At 40.0% G+C, this 18497-nt stretch overlaps 1 long non-coding RNA gene across 1 annotated transcript; it reads right to left on the bottom strand.

Annotated features, from left to right (window-relative positions):
* Positions 1-1833: 1833 nt before the first annotated feature.
* Positions 1834-2458, bottom strand: LOC117508147. The gene is made up of 3 exons (XR_004559995.1): positions 2445-2458; positions 2218-2344; positions 1834-1929 (listed from the first exon to the last, which is right to left on the bottom strand). It is a non-coding gene; the product is annotated as an uncharacterized LOC117508147 (long non-coding RNA).
* Between the last annotated feature and the right edge of the window lie 16039 nt (positions 2459-18497).

An 18497-nucleotide genomic window follows, 5' to 3' on the forward strand; every position in this document is an offset into this window, starting at 1 on the left:
GGCTACCTAAAAATTGTTTAATGAAAAAGCCTTGATTAAATTTGGTCTACTCCATATGTAGAGTTGGGTACATCTGTCCAGACAGTGACAACTTTTGTAATATAGCCTCTGTGTACCCACCCGGTTGAGTCAAAATGAAGCAAGATGTGCTTATCGTACTGTAGACTTTCAGATTTTAATTCATGGGGGTTTAACAAAAATATATTTACTATTTAGTTCAGAGGCCATAAGTCATTGGACAATTGACTGAAAAGTAGTTTCAAGGCCAGGTGTCTTGGTCCCTCACTGGAATGCTATGAGGTTAAAGAGGTGTCAATGCAAGTGAAGGAGGGCATCACTGTATTGAAAATAAGCAAACCCAGACAAATAGCAGAACTTCCAACAGTGGCAAAAAGAAGGAATGCACTGGCCATCTCAGTAAAACCAAAAATAAGTTAATCAAAGTGGATGATGGCAGAATTCTTCCCTTGGCAATAAAAAAAAAAAAGCCTATTCACAACACTGAGTCATCAAAAACACATTGGCAGTCAACTTGTCTCGATTCAAAGTCTGCAATGAAGAGGCGCCATCATAAATGTAAAAAAGAGTACTTGCAACAAGGTACAACCAATGGGAACACTCAAGAATAGGAGGCCAGATTTAGACTTGCCAGAAAGTCTTTTTCCCCATTGAAGAAAAAAAAAAGGCCTGCTCAATTCTGGAATGAGGTTCTTTTGACATGAGACCAAGATTATTTGAAAATAGGTGATTAAAGGCCTGGACCATGATGTAAGTATACAACATTATCTATCAAAATAGTAGAGGCAATGTTACGGCATGAGCATGTATGGCTGCCAGTGGAACTGGATAACTGGCCTTTGTTGATGATACGACTGCTGATGAAAGTAGCAGAATGAATTCTGAAGTGTTTTGGTCAATCATTACCAGTGTAAAGTCAAACAAACAACTGTGAAAACACCTAAGAGCTTCTCAAGGTAAAGAAATGGAATATTCAAAAGCCAAGTCAGTCACCTGACTGATCAAACCAAACATGATTTTTACTTACTGAAGAGAAAAAGAAAATGAAGAAAGAAAGACTGACAATAAGCTGTAACTAAAGTTGAGGCTTGATGAAGCATCTCAAAGAATGAAACTCTACATTTGGTGATGTCTATGATTTGAATCCTTTGCAACTGGCAATTGATAAGAATTTTCAGCCAAGCATTAATAGTAATCTTTACACTTACAATTATGTTAGCATCATTGGCCTCAGAAGAGGGTGGAACACTGTATAAAGTGACCATCCTTCTATCATGTGATACTTTTATGAAGAAGAACTAAGCTGGAAGTCTACACTTCAATTACAACATGATTGTGACGTTTCAACTCTACTATAGTGGTGTTCAGAGATAAAAAATAAAAAAATAATGTCACTGTTTAAATACTTATGGATCCAAACTGTCGGTCAGAGATGCAGGTCAGAAATATATCCATCATCAATCATAACAAATGATACAGCTGTTAACACTGTCCAGTTATTTGTAAAAGAAACTCAAGCAAAAGTTATGGTGATGTTCCATTACTCCTTCAATATCTGAAAAGAGTTGGCGGTCCTGACAATGAGAAACCCCGTCCATCAACGTTTTTAGGGAAGCTATAAATTACATAAATAAGACTATGATATATTGAAACATTTTCATTTACCTGTAGGAAAGACTGAGCCTCTTTTTGTTATCTTTTTCCATGACAAGAAAAACTGACCAATGAGATGACATTTGCAACTAACTCAATCTTTTATCCCCACCAGATAATTTCTACTGAAGGTTTTAACCTGTCCAACTCGGACAGAGCAGGCAGCGGTCGAAGCTCCTCATCAAAGGTGACCAACATGCGTGGCTGCATGGCTGCTACCAGACCATAGAGGATGTAGTGAGACTTCCCCCAGAATTACTGAAACACACAAAGTGAATAAGTGTGGGAAATTAATAAACCAGAAAAACCAAAGACCTATCCTGAGGAGCTCTGACAATGCAGCCTTAACCATAACCCAGATTGCAACTGATAGATTTCACTATGCACATCCATGATGATTTTTTTGACCATGTAATAAAACCGTTTACTTTCCACTGCCCGACAGAGAATGGATTATTAAATAACAGTAATAAATGCCAGGTGGCAGATACAAGACAACAGCAAATGTGTTGACTCAAGCTGGTAACTGAAGAAAAATGCACTTACTGTTCTTGACATCAAGGAAGGACACAAGTACAGTGAGCAATCCTGCTACAGCCACCTGACTCATCAGCTGTCTGTCACTGTGGTATGGACAGAGGGTGAGTGTGCCTTTACCTAAATGAGTCAGACCCTGTGAAATTACAAACAGCAAAAAATAAGTAACTACAAATAACATACACATAATCACTACAGTTATTTGTTTCTGGAGTGTCTTTGAGGTTGCCACTTACCTGTGCCAGTCGAAACCATGAAGAGGTTGTTGGGGGTCTTTTGCTGATACTGTGCAAGCTGCCGCAGCATGGCAGCTAAACGTGCATTATTTGTGCCTATGGAAAAACAACATTAACTCATGTTTACAGAATGAAGAAATATGCGTAAGTGAAAATCATACATCACATTTAAAGATGCATGCTATAAGGATTACAATCAGTTGCATCACACAAATGAGGAAATTAAGTAATTAAACCTTGGGTCATTCCTTGGGAATGATGACTTGACACAGGTTACTGCCTTGTATAGAGTGCCTACAGTATATTAGGACTTACCGCTGCCAACCCATGCCCATGGCAAAGATAGAATTGTGGGAGACCTCAGCATCAGCATCATGGGAAACTTGCTCAATGTGTCCAAATGTTCAGACGAGGATTTGACACTGACATGAGAGCCAACGCCAGAGGTACAGCTCGCCTCAGGGTGGGCTCACCGTAACGCAAGCTGATGGGATAAACAGAATAACTGTGCTGTTAGTCATTTTACATGAGCTGGCGCTAACACAATGTAGCCACATTACTCCAGAAGTACAGGGAAATTTAAGAAATATGACAGCAAAAAATAAAAAATTTATATATATATATATATATATATATATATATATATATAAAAAGACTATTCACTCACACAGACACGCACAGGAAAACTACAAAGTAGAATTTTACCCTCCCCTCTTGGGGTTTTGCATGTTTATATTATGATGTCACATGTAAAAACAAGAGTTGCACATATGGTTACAAAACCATACTACAGCCATGGTGGTTATGACGATGGTTAAGTGGTGTAACTACAGTGGGTACTGAACATTTGTGGAAGGCTGCATTAAAATTTACTGCATGGGTTCTGATGGCATCTCATCAAGCAGTAAGTTCTGGCGCTGATGCTTTCTGATAAGCCCTCTTTTTATCACATTTATGATGTGTCACTTCTAACTGTGCTAATTTGCTATCAGTCCATGAAGTTCTCCTGCTATCCTGGTGAATTCCAGGGATGCAGTGTTTTATGTTGTGGACAATTGCAAAGCTCAATGGGACATTTTGTGACATGAATAAGAAAGCATTCAGTCAAAGTGAGAAATTGAATAAGTGCTACTGACCAGATGTCCAAATGTTCTCAGCGCCATCTCAGAACCAATTTCCTCCCCCATGGCAATAAGGGCAATCCCAAGAACAGCTACACCCTTAAGAGTGGAAAATAAAAAATATTATCACATGTTATACTTGTTTTATTTCTCATAGCTCAAAGTACAAGGTAACAGATGATAGTCACGTGCACACCTGATGGGAGCCCATGTCAGCGGCACTCTCTTTTTTGTCTTTGTCCCTTCTTATCTTTCTTGTCCTTGTCATCCTCTTTTTCCTTCTCTTTGGCTTCATAGTGCTCACTACAGATGTGTAGGAGTTGTTGCACCTTGAGCACATTACCAGAACCTGGGATGGTGGAAGAAACAAATTACTGCAACAATATCCAAGAAATAGGATATTAAATCAACAGAACCACAGGGCCTGGTTTCATAAAGCAGTCTAATCTTGTTTAGTCAAATAAACTCAGTTGACTTTTTTTTTTTTTTTTTTTTTTACATTAGTCATTGCACAAAACAGAGGTGAGACAAAGTCACCAAGTCATGAATCAGCAAGTCCATGTCAAGTCTCAAGTCATAATGACCACCAATTGTTTGCAAGCTGACTTAAGACTTGACGTGGGACTTGCAGATTGATGACTTGACAGTGACTTTGTCCCACCTCTGGCACAAAGCGCTTAGTTGGCTAAAGTTTTGCGCTACCCAACTAAAGTTGGCACCACACTGGCTTAGTGGTTAGCACTGTTGCCTCACAACAAGAAGGTCATGGGATCAATTCCCACCTGTGGCCTTTCTGTGTGGAGTTTGCATATTCTCCCCATGTTTTTGTGGGTTCCCTCCGGGTGTTCCGGCTTCCTCCCAGATCCAAAGACATGCAGGTTAGGTGAACTGGAAACTAAAAATAGTTCAGGTCCTCCCTTGTAAAAGAGATCTCAATCTCAATGGGACTAAATCTAATTAAATAAAGGTTAAATTTAAATTTTAGCCTGGTACAAGAGTGGTGACAAGTGGCAGGGGTGGTGGACATGTGGTTAGTGTGCTTGGTTTGCAGAAGGTTCCCAGTTCAAAACTCCACCCCTGCCACATTTCTCCATGTAATGTGGAGTTAAGTCAGAAGGACATCCGACATAAAACCTGTGCCAAATCAACATGCAGATCCACCTTGGATTTGCTGTGGTGACCCAGAGTGAAAACAAGGGAACAGCCGAAGGGACGTACTAGCCTGGTACAGGGGAGGCTAATCTTATTTTAGTCGGCAAAACTTCAGTGTCTTACCTCAAAAAACTGGCGGCTATCACGTATCCCAGTTGATGGAACTTCTCAAGAGCACTTCTACATCGCTCATCAAAGGAGACCTTCCTCTGCTTTTGGCCATGGTTGTAGCAGACGACTGTCATGTAATGTGTTTGTGACAGTTCTCACATTAGCCACCAGACGTCGCTGTTACAAATGAGCAGCGTTGTGTGCACAGCAACAAGCCCAACAACCGACCCAGCTATGAATTGGGCCGGATATTGGCCTCCATTGTGGCGTGACATTTTCCACTCCTAAATGACCAACAGGAGAGCAGCGCTCGCGCCACATCAACGTGAGGCTGACATCAGCATCTCAGCCGTCAACCAATCACAGGCTAGGAGAGAGAGGCCAGTATCTGACCCAATTCAGGGTCCGGTTGTTGGCTAGACGCAAGTGCTGTAAGTATGTAGAAGAAGTAGTGCTGGGCTAAGAGCTAAGCAGGTCATTCTGCAGTTCGTATGTGTCCGTAAATGTTAATAAAACCAGTTATCAAAACAAAGGCTAGACAGTTCATGACAACGACCAACCTGGAAGTCAACAAAACTCTCATGCATTGGAGGCGTTTCTTGGCAACAACACTCGCAAGGCCATTATGTCCAGTGAAAAACAACTAAACACAAAACGGTTCATCTACAAGTGATTAGATGGATAATATTGGGTGACTAACCGCAGTCGACTAAGTAAGTTCAGCAGACTTAAAGATTAGACTGATTTATAAAGCGGGCCCTGGTGTGTAAATTAATTGTGTTTAATAGGCTTATGTGAAGAAATATGGAGGATTAACACATACCTGAATGTGCAGAAACAACCAAATGTATAATTTGGAATAGCTGAAAGTTGAAGGTGCTGAAACTGACCTGCATATGCACAGATATCCACTAGTGTATTGGCAAAGCTGCGGAAAGGTTCGGGTACAACCTGGAGAGCTGCCAGTGTTGTCTCAATGGCCTCTCCTTTACCTGCAGACATGAAATGAAAACAAATATAGACAGTAAATGTTACAATCAGATTAGAAGTGAATAATGTATGCTGAAATTCTGCACTGATAAACTACTCATATCAGGTTTTAACTTGCATAACTTCTTTTTTTTTTTGCTCAGTAAGCGCTTTATTTAATGTTACTGTGTATGTAAAAACCATCACCTCAAATATGTCAAATCTCTGTTGTTATAAGGTTATCTTCAAATCAAAAGAAATAAAAAAATTACCAGTTCCACATAGAAAAGGGGCTTGTAACATTTAAAGTTGGGATCATAAGTTTACATACACTCATCATGGTCATAAATGTCATGGGAAATTGGGCTTTAATGATTTCTTTGAACTGTTCCTTTCACTGGGCAGAAAGATTGCACAGAAAACCCAGTCCTATACCCAACTAAGACCGACTGGGTAGGTGTTATCCTCGGAAACCATAGCAAGTCTTAAGTGTTTGCCTGGACAGGATATCAGCCCATTACAGGTTACTTCCCCAGCCAAAGCTGGTCCCCTTTAAACAGATGAATGGACTGGGACAATGCAGATTAAGTATCGTGCTCAGGGACAGAGACAGGCATGACACCCAGACATGGAAACAAACCTCTGTCTACAGACTGGCAGTCCAACTCCACGGACAGAGCCACATGCTCTGTCGGTGAACCCAAAAAATTCACTCAAAGCTCATGTTGTCATGACATATGTATGTAAACATGTGACAACACCTACAGCAAGTCTTTTCAGCCTTACCCAGGTGATTGAGACCCAGGCCTAGAGGCAGCCAGCGAGCATACGTATCCTTTAGCTCCTGTTCATTCTTCTCCATGATGGTCTGAACAATGGTGGAGGTCACGTCACCATTACAAGATCCTACTGCGATGATGCCGCATGCCAGGTGCAGTCACTCCAACCACCTGGAGGTCAAAACACACTCTTAAGCACACACTCTTAAACTGTGTGTGGAATGGAAAACGGTGCTTAAACACAAACATACCTCCATGCTGGATTTGGAGTCTCCATGACAGGGAGAAGCAGAGAAAGAACATCTTCTCTGTTGGAACCAGCGTAAGCTAGGCCCAGACTGAACAACAATAATAACAAAAACTTATAGTTTGACAATTATAATGAGACGGACAAAAAAATGGTTTTCTTCATTGCTTGCAAGAGGGCAGATATAATGATCAACTATTGCCATTACAATCAGCTGTACCAATATACCTTGAAAACGAGAAAAATCAATTATTTGTTTTCATGAACTGGCCTACCCTTGCACATTCTCAAATTTTTAACAAAATGTTCTTACCCAAAGATGGCTCCTATCCTCATTACATTGCTGTTGTGAAGGACGTAGTCGGAGAGCAGGGCCAGAGCTGGGTCACACACTCATTCCTACACCAGAGTTCACAATGCCACAGGCAAGGAGGGCACCAGACTGCACAGAGACAAATACATGTCATTTATAAAAAGACTGACAAAGGGTTGTGATATTATACAATCATCTATCAAAAAGCAATATGAATTCAGAGGAAGTATGAATGTTTGTTTGAGGCTTACCTTAATGTAGTCCTCAGAGGAATAGAGGTATTTATCAATCTGGGTCAGACCACCATCTACATCCCACAGCAGGATCATACCCAGAGATGCTGCTGCACTCAGCATGCCTGATGACAATTATGAAGGACATATTATTTAAAATAAATAAATGAAAATGCAATGACACCCCCTCCCACTCTGGCCCAATAAAACAATCATAAATAATAAGCAAGATACAATGTCAATACACCAGTAATAGGTGCAAGTACGGAATATCTATGACTAAAAAGAAGGTCAATATTGTTGTTGTACATTACACAGTATGAAATATGTCCTCTGCATGTAACCCATTCTAATTACAGATAGACGGAATCTATGCACTAGAAGCAGTGGGCAGCTGCTGCTACAAGTATCTGCAAGTAATTTCTTCCTACCATGGTCTTTGTTTTTGTACAGCCACTTGTTGCCATCATCTGTGAGCAGCTTGTCCTGCCCAAATGCTGCATTGACAAAACCATTTACAAAGGAAGAGGCCAAGTTCATACGTGCAGAGTCCACCTGTGAGCCACTTCCTCCAAATCCTGCCAAACCCAAAGCCATGCAAATGTAAAACTGTAATTTGGCAAGGTAACACCCTCCCCTCCCCCCATTTAATTGGACATCCACCACAATAATCAAATTCTAAAACACAGCAGTCATTTCTATTGTTATCCCACCTGAGAGGAAGAGAACACTGACATTGGTCTTGTGTGTTTACAATCACAGAACTTTTGCTCAAAGTCTTGAAAACTTTCCACGTTAGGACACTAGATGGTTCATGTGTTCTCCACAACCAGCTAGATTTGGATCCTAGACTGCTTTTTTTTTTTTTTAAAGCATTATTTATGACCAAGAAAATATCTTTGCTTCTAGCATTGGTGATATGTCAAATACAGAAATGAAGTTAATAATTAGCGTAATCTATCCACAAATATTTGTTAACCATCTGCTTGTTTTTGGTACACCAGCTTGTAATAAATACACAGTAATCATGTAAAGGATGTGCACAACTACAATCATACACAAACAGTGGATATAGTGAATATAGGCAGGTCACTTACTGTTGTTTTCTAGGTGTGTTTTGTAGATGTCATCTGGACTTTGGGTTCCATTATGTCCACTGTAAAAGGAGGAAAGAATGAGTGTGATAATAAAAGCTGAAATGTGTTTGAGGAGGGTGAGCTACTAAAATTCAGTAACCATGTGCTTTCCCGTGTTCACGATGAGCAGAGAGGTTCAGTGTCATGCCACCACTCGCAGTTAGTGCATGGGTTAACCAATAAATTTTCATCTGACTGAAATGTTTGTTCCTGGCAAAAATAATGCCCAGCAAACTTCCCTAAAATGTAGCTGGTCTCACTACGTCTTGTAAACTTTCCCCTTCACTCTTGCTGATATTCTTCGGTCACATACTCACTCCTGCCCACTTTCTCCACCCACCCCACCCTACCTGCACTCTCTTCTCACCTCTTTACTACACTCTCCATTACTTTGACACAGTTGACCCCAAATATTTAAACTCCATCTACTTTCACCACTTCTACTCCTTGTAAACTGCACTATTCCACTGGGCTCCCTCGCATTCAACACACATGTACTCAGTCTTGCTTTACTGACTTTCATTCCCCTTCTCTCCAAAGCATATCTCCACTCTCCCAGACTAGACTCAACTTGCTCTCTACTCTCACTACAGATCACCAATGTCATCTGCAAACATCATAGTCCATGGGGACTCCTGTCTGATCTCATCCATCAACCTGTCAATCACCACTGCAAACAAGAAAGGACTCAGAGCTGATCCTTGGTGTAATCCCACCTCCACCTTGAATGAGTCTGTCATTCCGACTGCGCATCTCACCGCTGTCACACTATTCTTGTACATATCCTGCACTACCCTAACATACTTCTCTACCACTCCAGACTTCCTAATACAATACCACAACTCTTCTCTTGGCACCCTATCATAAGCTTTTTCTAAGTCCACAAACACACAATGTAACTCTTTCTGTCCTTCTCTGTACCTTTTCCAACAGTATTCTCAGAGCAAACATTGCATCTGTAGTGCTCTTTCTCGGCATGAAACCACATTGCTGCTCACAGATCTTCACCTGTTTTCTAAGCCTAGCTTCTACTACTCTTTCCCATAACTTCATGCTGTGGCTGATCAGCTTTATGCCTCTGTAGTTACTGCAGCTCTGCACATCACCCTTGTTCTTGAAAATCGGAACCAGCACACTTCGTCTCCACTCCTCAGCATCCTCTCACTTTCTAAGATTTTATTAAACAATCTGGTTAGAAACTCTACTGCCATCTCTCCTAGACATTTCTATGCCTCCAATGGAATGTCATCTGACCCAATGCTTCCTTTCCACTCTCATAGCAGCCCTCACTTCTTCTTGCTAATCTCTTGTACTTCCTGATTTACTCTCACCACATCATCCAGCCTTTTCTCTCGCTCATTTTCTTTATTCATCAGCTCTTCAAAATATTCCCTCCACCTTCTCAGCACACACTCCTCACTCGTCAGCACATTACCATGTGCATCTTTTACCACCCTAACCTGCTGCACATCCTTTCCAGCTCTGTCCCTTTGTCTGGCCAATCGGTACAAGTCCTTTTCTCTTTCCTTACTATTCAACTTCTTGTACAGCTCGCAATATGCCTTTTCCTTTGCTTTTGCCACTTCTCTTTTCACCTTACGCCGCATCTCCTTGTACTCCTGTCTACTTTCTTCATCTCTCCGACTATCCCAAAACTTTTTCGCCAACCTCTTTCTTCTTATGCTTTCCTGGACCTCTTCATTCCACCACCAAGTCTCCTTTGTCTTCCTTCCACTGTCCAGATGTCATACCCAGTACTGCCCTAGCTGTCTCCCTCACCACATCTGCAGTACTTTTCCAGTTGTCCAAAACTGCTTCCCCTCCAACCAGTGCTTCTCTCACCTGCTCGCTAAATTTCACACAACAGTCTTCCTCCTTCAGCTTCCACCATCTGATCCTTTGTTGAGCTCTCACTCTCTCTTCTTTACCTCTAAAGTCATCCTACAAACAACCATCCTATGCTGTCTAGTGACACTCTCTCCTGCTACCACCTTACAGTCTGTGATTTCTTTAGCTTGCATCTCCTATAAAGAATGTAGTCCACCTGTGTGCACCTTCCTCCACTCTTATATGTTACCCTGTGCTCCTCCCTTTCTTAAAGCAAGGTTATTCACCACAGCCATTTCCATCCTTTTTTGCAAAATCAACTACCATCTGTCCTTCCCCATTCCGATCCTTGATACATATCTACCCATTACTTCCTCATCACCTCTGTTCCCTTCACCAACATGCCCATTGAAGTCTGCTCCTATCACCACTCTTTCATGCTTGGGCACACTCTCCACCACCTCATCTAACACACTCCAGAAATCTTCTTTCTCCATCCCACAACCTACCTGTGGGGCATATGCACTGATGATATTCATCCTCACCCCTTCAATTGCAACTTCACATCATCACCCTGTCAGACACTCGCTTAACCTCCACACACTTTTAACATACTCTTCTTTAAAATGACCCCCAACACCATTTCTCTTCCTGTCCTCACAATGGTACAACAATTTATACCACTGCCGATGCTCCTGCTCTTACTTCCCTTCCACTTGGTCTCTTGTACACACAATATGTCTACCTTTCTCCTCTCCCTCATATCAGCTAGCTCTCTCCCTTTACCAGTCATACTATACCAACATTCAAAGTCCCCACTCTCATTTCCACCCTTCTCTCTGTTTCTTCTTCTCCCGCTGTTCGCGGCAACGTTTCCTCCTCTTCTTCGTCGTACAATAAACACATTATACAGGGTCCAAATCTATTCTAAATAGCCTTAAGGAGAGAGAGACAAAGCATAAAAGAATGCAAACCTGAACTTAAAAGGTATATAAAGGGTGGTGGGGGCTTGATTCTGAGGGGTCTGGGGGATCTCCCCCAGAGATTGTTTCAAAGGAGCAAGTTACATTTTGTATATTCTAGTGAATTTTATGGTATGAAGCCCGCTGAAACAAAGAAAACTCACTTTCAAACTGTCAAGTAAAATTCTGGTCTTCTGTAGTATTCTGATCGTTCGGTAAATGCGCCAAAAGGGTGCTGTGTCATGGTTGTACAGTCAATAAAATACAAAATTAGGGCCTAAAGCAACTGACAACGTTGTTCTGCTGCTGCACAAAGTAATAATGTCACTCGTTTTGAAAACGCATGCGCACTGAGAAACTAACTCAAAGCTGACTTATTCACATTTAATCGGTAAAATGCTCTCACTCGTAAAACAAACTAAGCTGCAACTAATTTTTATTTAGTAATCGATTGATTATTTTTTCAATTAATTGCTTTTATTTTTTGTTTTTTACTTACATGTGAGTTTTGCCATTATTTCTTAAGTGAATTATTATTAAAGGCCTTTATCACACAACATCTACGTTTGACCTTGTAACAAAGTTATGATGTTATTTCTCGTCAAAAACATACCTGGAGTAGTGTTTTGTTTTATTTTGCACATACATACATCACCGACACACCACAAAGAGATTTCCATCAGGTTTCACCCAATTATGAGCATTTTTAGATGCCTACAGCAACTATCTCAACCACTGACAGCATATTACAGCAAGAGTCCACAAAAGTATTTTAAAGGCCCGACTAAAGTGTAATATGTTATATTTAATAAGATATTTTCATGAAAAAAGACACAAATATGCAGTTTACTGCATTTTATTTTTTTCTTGTGTAAAAACACAGCTTAGATGTGGTTTGACCAAAACAAATTGTCAAACTTAAATAAATAAAACAGGGATGAAGTGGAGGTGTAAGAGTCAGTAGGTGTTCACAGGAAACAGTTATTTCTATATTTATTTATTTAAGTTAATTGCTAGTTGGTTTAATCTTTTCTGTTTTGTTTTATCAGATTCTTTTTGTCTGTTTCTCTAAAACTGTATTGTGGCATTATTAGTTATTATTACTATTATTGTTGTTGTTACTATTATTATTATTTATTCATATATAAATAAAAATAAATGAATAAATATTACAATTTGAATACATTTGACTCTTTTACAGCTTTGCTAATGTTAACATTGAAAATGCCATAGACACACTAATGCGTTAGCATCGGTCCCGTTTTTAAGTTATAAAATACATCTATCAACTGTTTCAGAAGACCTAACAGGTCGGTTTAACATAAAAGGTAAATCTACTCACAGATATATGCTCTTTAGGGTTTTAGTGGGGAAAAATTAAGATAAAGCGAAATAAAACAGAACAGAAGCAGCAGATTGAAGCGTTGCTTCATTGGTTCAATGCAAAGCCACACCCCGCTCTACTTGGGGAAGGTCTGCCAATGTTACCACGAAAACAGAGAGGAGAAGGACCGCGGGTCATGGCAAGCAGTAAACAGAGCAGAGAGGAGTGAAAATTCACACAGTCCCTTCCCCCGCGGTGCGGCGCCATACACGCTGACATTGCTGCTGCTTTGATTAGCGCAGAATGGGATGTTGCTTTGACAGTGAGACTATCATATTTCAGCCCCAAAACACGCATGACACCACGTGCACGAGCTTATATGTGGTTAAATTTTCCAAATGACGGAAATCCATCGTGGTGACGGAGAACTTTAACCCATGAGTTAGTGAATGTCTGCTTTATCAAGTTATACCTGCCTTATGCAGTGCCAGAGCCAGTCAAACACCACTGGTGGCAGAGGTGGGCAATGGCAAAAAATATTATTAGAATTTTTTCCCATATTGATCGATATGTATCATGACATAATTTATTTATGCTGCCAGATAGACAGTGGAAACACGCAGTTCTGAGCACAGGATATGGACATGCATAGTTCTGTCCAGAAAGAAGTAAATGGTGGGAGGGTAAGCAGCTGACCTGAGAAGAAACAGCAGCACCCTCTAGGTAGGACTGGGGATATTGTGTCCTAGATAATTTTGTATCTTTAGAATGTAAAATGGTGCACTCTGGCTATTTCCCAACAGTGAAAAGGCATTCCTGATATGCTTTTTAGTTATTTATTTCACAAAATAATGCTGTAACTCAAATACTTTAATTTTACATGTCATTTCATACAGGGGATACGGTGGTCATCTGAGCTGTCACAAAACCTGCTAATCAGAGCTTCCAGCTGCACAGTGTGTAGACAGCGTGCACTCGCCAATCAGAAGGATATCTACATACATTCGGTTCTCAGCTCTTGATATTCAGAGCAAATTTTCCTGCTTGACTAGACGTGCATCAAGCCCCACGATGCTTTGAGTGAAACAAGCAGAGCACAGAAAAGAAGCAATACACAGCTCCTCCACTGCTCGTGTCACTGTCACTCTAATGGTCGCATTTAGAAAAGGAGCCTGACAACTTTGACAGCCAACGTAAACTACCAACAAAACAAATGTTCATCATGCAATACGTGCATCGGTTGTTGTTGCTAATACCTGTGCTACTGCACGTGCGGACATCAATCAAATGCACCACAGCAGATGCATGTAATAAAAGATAAAAGAAAATGTTCCAACCATCTCAGTTATGATCAAAATAAAACAATGTTCCAAACTCTAAATTAAAAAAGATGGCAATTTGCATTTATTTTAACATAAAGTTACAATTCAGAGGGGTGAATATTTCTGTGCAGGATTCTACTGCTTATTATTAATATTTGATCATATACAACATCTTTCCTTAAAAACATCCCCAAACCTTTTGCTAAATAACTAAATACATAAACAAAGTACTTTCTACATGTCATCTATTTAATCCACATTTTAACTACTGTGTGCAAAATTTCCATAAACTTTTACCTCCTCCATGTTTCAAATTATTCTATTTTTCTTGCACTGTACACAACTGCCAAGGTAAGAACATGACCAACCAACAGAGACAGGCCATGTCTTTACTCTAACCCAATCTTTTCTTACCTCTCTTGCAAGGGCCAGAAAGTTGCTGTTAAGCTGCACATTAGACATAATTTCTGTCAGGTCCTCGTAGTCTTCTACATCTTCATTGAGCTCCAAAAACATCCCGTGACGACCCAGCATGAAGGCCAGTTGCTTCTGGATAAGTCTGCAAGGCACAAAGGTGTACTTCATCAGTGGAAGAGTTTAAATTTCAATTTAAACCATACAGGACAGAAAGTGGTCAACAGAAAAAGTAGCTAAAACCCAATAATGGAAAACAAAGTACAGTAAGCAAGATATAGCATATTCACCCATCAGAGCACCCAGGGCTCTCCACGTGAAATTCTGCCCGAAGAGGGGGTGGGCCAGTGTACGAGCATGGCCAATATTATGTTTGTCAGAATGCCCAGTGCAATAAAATGTCTGATTTCATCACAAAATTACAAACAACTCACCTGTTTACATTTTTTTTGTCCTTTTTTCCCCTCATTCGATAAATTTGTTCCTTGTAATTTATTTTGGGCATTTAACCAACTTTCTTCAAAAAAAGGAGGTGGGCTGATGTTCGGCCCTGAGCCCTCAGACGTGCAAATACAGTATATTTTAATCTTCAGAACTGCTCAATGACTTCAATAGGTATATTGCATCCTTACATGTCCTTGCAAGATGTGAAGATGTTTTCTACTAGTTCCACATCGTTGAGCATAAGAGCCAGTCGCAAGGCCTCTGGATAACGATTAAACCTCCTGAAGATGTTCAGAGAACATCTCAACAGCGCAGAGTTTTCTGGCTCAGGAACGTAACTCACACAGCTGGAGGAATAAGGCAGTGTTAGAAATGTGGTGGGCATGGTGGACCCAACACGAACAAGTGTGTATTATGTAACGGAACACATCAGCAGTGATATTTCATTATTAGGCCCTAGAGCAACATTTTGTGTGTAAAATGTAAAACCTGAACCCACCTAGTGAGATAGAGGCAAACCTTGCCATAGGCGTTTTCGTCAATGTAATCCTCCAGCATGTCCAGTCTCTCGATCTCCATCAGTAGGTCGCACGCTTCATGCTCGGCATTGTGTGCCATGTTGTAAGGTACAATTTCCTTTACCAATTTCATCAGTATCTCTTGCTGAGTTTTGTCATTCTCTTCCACCTCCTGCCACTCTTTAGCCACCTCACCAGCCAAGTGCCTGGAAAAAATAATGTAAAAGAAAAGTATTTATCAATACAAAACTGAGCAAACATTAGAAATACCAACATGGGTGCTAAAACTTGAATTTCTACAGACTAACAAGTATTGAGAATTGCAATTAATCACAATCTTTTAAATTGATTTGTAAAATAATCAAATGAGTACTTGATATGTATATAAGAAATGACAACATAACACACATGGCTACTCAAGGTTCTCACCAGCGCAGTTGAGCGTAGGGGACTCCTACGTTGTGATTTGGGTCCCTACCCTGTGTTTCAACCAGTGTAGGGGGTTTTTCGGTTGTTTTTATTTTCTTTTTTAAAGGACATGTCGTTCGTCATTTAACGTCCCAGTTAGCAACACAAAATATTCATGATTTAAGTCTATCAGCACACATACAGTAATAATTAGTGGTTGCTAATGATGTTTTATTGCTAATTATCCCTCTCGCTTTGGTGAGTCAGCAGATGCATTTCTGGAAAACATCTTAGTCTGCGTTTTGTGGCGTGTGACATACATTTTAGGAAAAGCAAAAAACATCCCAATGGCCGACAGAGTGAAACATACGCTGCTACATCTGACAATGAAGCTTCTGAGCTTTTCATTCGAAAGTGATGGCTCAGATTTACATAGGATGTACAGAGAGGAGATGACACAGTTCACCCCAAAACTCTTAATTTTTTGAGAAAGTCTGTCATATTTTGGATCCTAACATGTGCTGACTCTGCTGTCTGTGCTACAAAGCCTCTAGCAGAGGACTGTTTTTAAGAGGCTGCGTTCATAATGGATGTGCACAAGCACCAAGTCTTCTCACAGTGGAGAGCGACTACTGCCTTTTACAGTGACCTGCATCAAAATGAACCAGTTATCACTTAAATTGAGTCATCATTACATGACATCACACTTACGTAAATTTGTAATAATCTGCGACTCCGCTCTTAACTTTAGCAGCTACATTTCATTCAACAGCATGCTACGACGTTTTCTCAAAGCTACGTAAATGCTGTCATAAAAACGAGTACTCACAAGTACTTTGTTTTCAGCAGTCTCTGTAGAAGGTTTGTTGCGAATGACGTATAGTTTGAGACCGGTCACAGAAGTACAGGAAACCAATCCCGGTATGACAACTGGCGAGCATGTGCAAAAGGAGGCTCAGTGTCACCACTTCCATTTTAAGCCTCCCTTTTTCACATGCTGGGACTTGCCACATACTGGGTTAACGTTAATATCTTCAGCTTGGCTAGCTGTGAATGTTCAGGTACATTTTACCTGAGTACTCCTTTTTTTTGCTTCGTGTGTACGCCAAATGTAAAGCTCACTGGAAAACATTGTATTTTTGTGTGCTTCTGAGAGGAAACATTTTGGCAGTCTTTGAATGAAACATTTCTTGTCATATACAGTGTCTCTGAGTATTAATTTGTCAAGGTTGAGTAGCTCTCTAACTCCATTCTATTATGACCTTTCCACAATTCATAAAAAAAAAAAAAAAACCCTTTTGCTTTAAAGTAAGGCTGGAAGAAAGATATTTAAAAAAAAACCCTTTGGCTTTTACTTCACAAAATCTGGCCTTCAAATGCAGGAAATAGTGTTTCAGAGGGTTATAAGGTTCAACTGCAATACTCGTGGCTTGTGGTGCTCACCTTTTGCAGCTATGCCGTGCTAAATTATTCCTATGCTGTGCAAAAATCTGGTGAGAACCTGCTAGTGTTTACAGATAACTGTGACTCAGCCACTTAGATTATTTGCTTGCATTTTCTAACAAGTCACATGAGACCCCACATGATGGGTGCATTGTACTTAACCAGTGTATCCTGATCTCTTCTCTGAAAGTATGCAGGATTTTAATTATTTATGAGAATAGAGGACAGTCACTTGAATTAGTATCAAAATATCTTTGCATCTGGCATTTGCAGAGTGGACTTTCTGGATATCTCCCATCGGATTACAGAGATCTATATTGACATACACACAGACCTACGCGTCTGCTCCGGGGCTCTGATCTATAGCTCATCTTGTGTATTCAATTATGTCATCCCTCTACTGTGCACCATATAAGTTATATTTACTCATTCAGTTGCAATTTCCTCATTATATGTTATGGCACAGTATGGCAGTCTTGTCCTGTGCCTTTTGTTCTGTCCTTTCTTGAATAGCAAAACACATGGCATCCCAGGGAGTCTGGTCGGCTTTAGATATCTTCCTATAAGATAAAAGCTATAGGGAGTTTATCCTTCCCACTGTGACCAGTGTTCTTACTCATGGGGATGGTAAAGTCTAGACCTTACCATCAACATTTTAACATAATATTTTATGGTGACATATTATGATTTGCTGCGATATAAATAAATTGAATTTCATTAAAATCATGACAAAAACAGTCATAAAACTACTAATATATATATAATTGCCTTAAATACTGTCCACACACCATACTCCAATGTAAACTACACTAAAGAATGAAGAGAAACATGAAGGACTTTTATTACTTAAATTACAAAAGGTCCTCATTGAACTGTTTTAGCTGTGACTTTCCTGCCTTTATCATTTATTCCCCAAACCTACTTTCTGAATAAATTAGATGAGCTAAATGTCTGGTCAGTTGGTGACAATTGATTGAATATTGACTCTATAGCCGATTTGCACTCAGTCACCTTCAACCCCTTAAACAAACAAACAAAAACAAAACTGTTGCAATTATTAGGTGAATATGTACCTAAATACAAACATGGCTGCAAGCAACTGAAAATTTTTTGACTGAACATTTTCCGTGAGTGGACAGACTGTGCAGCATTTTGAAAATGGTGCAATTTGGTGCATTCTGAGTGCAATTTGGACAGTTTTCCTTTGCCTAAAACAGTGCTTTTTGACTCTTATCATACTGCAAAAAATGGCTAAAGTGTATTAATTTCATCACAATTTATTTACTATTTTGCATGACAGTATGTGTCCGTAATAAGTTACCATGCACAA

Source organism: Thalassophryne amazonica, chromosome 4, assembly GCF_902500255.1.
Source record: "Thalassophryne amazonica chromosome 4, fThaAma1.1, whole genome shotgun sequence".
Lineage (NCBI taxonomy): Eukaryota > Metazoa > Chordata > Actinopteri > Batrachoidiformes > Batrachoididae > Thalassophryne > Thalassophryne amazonica.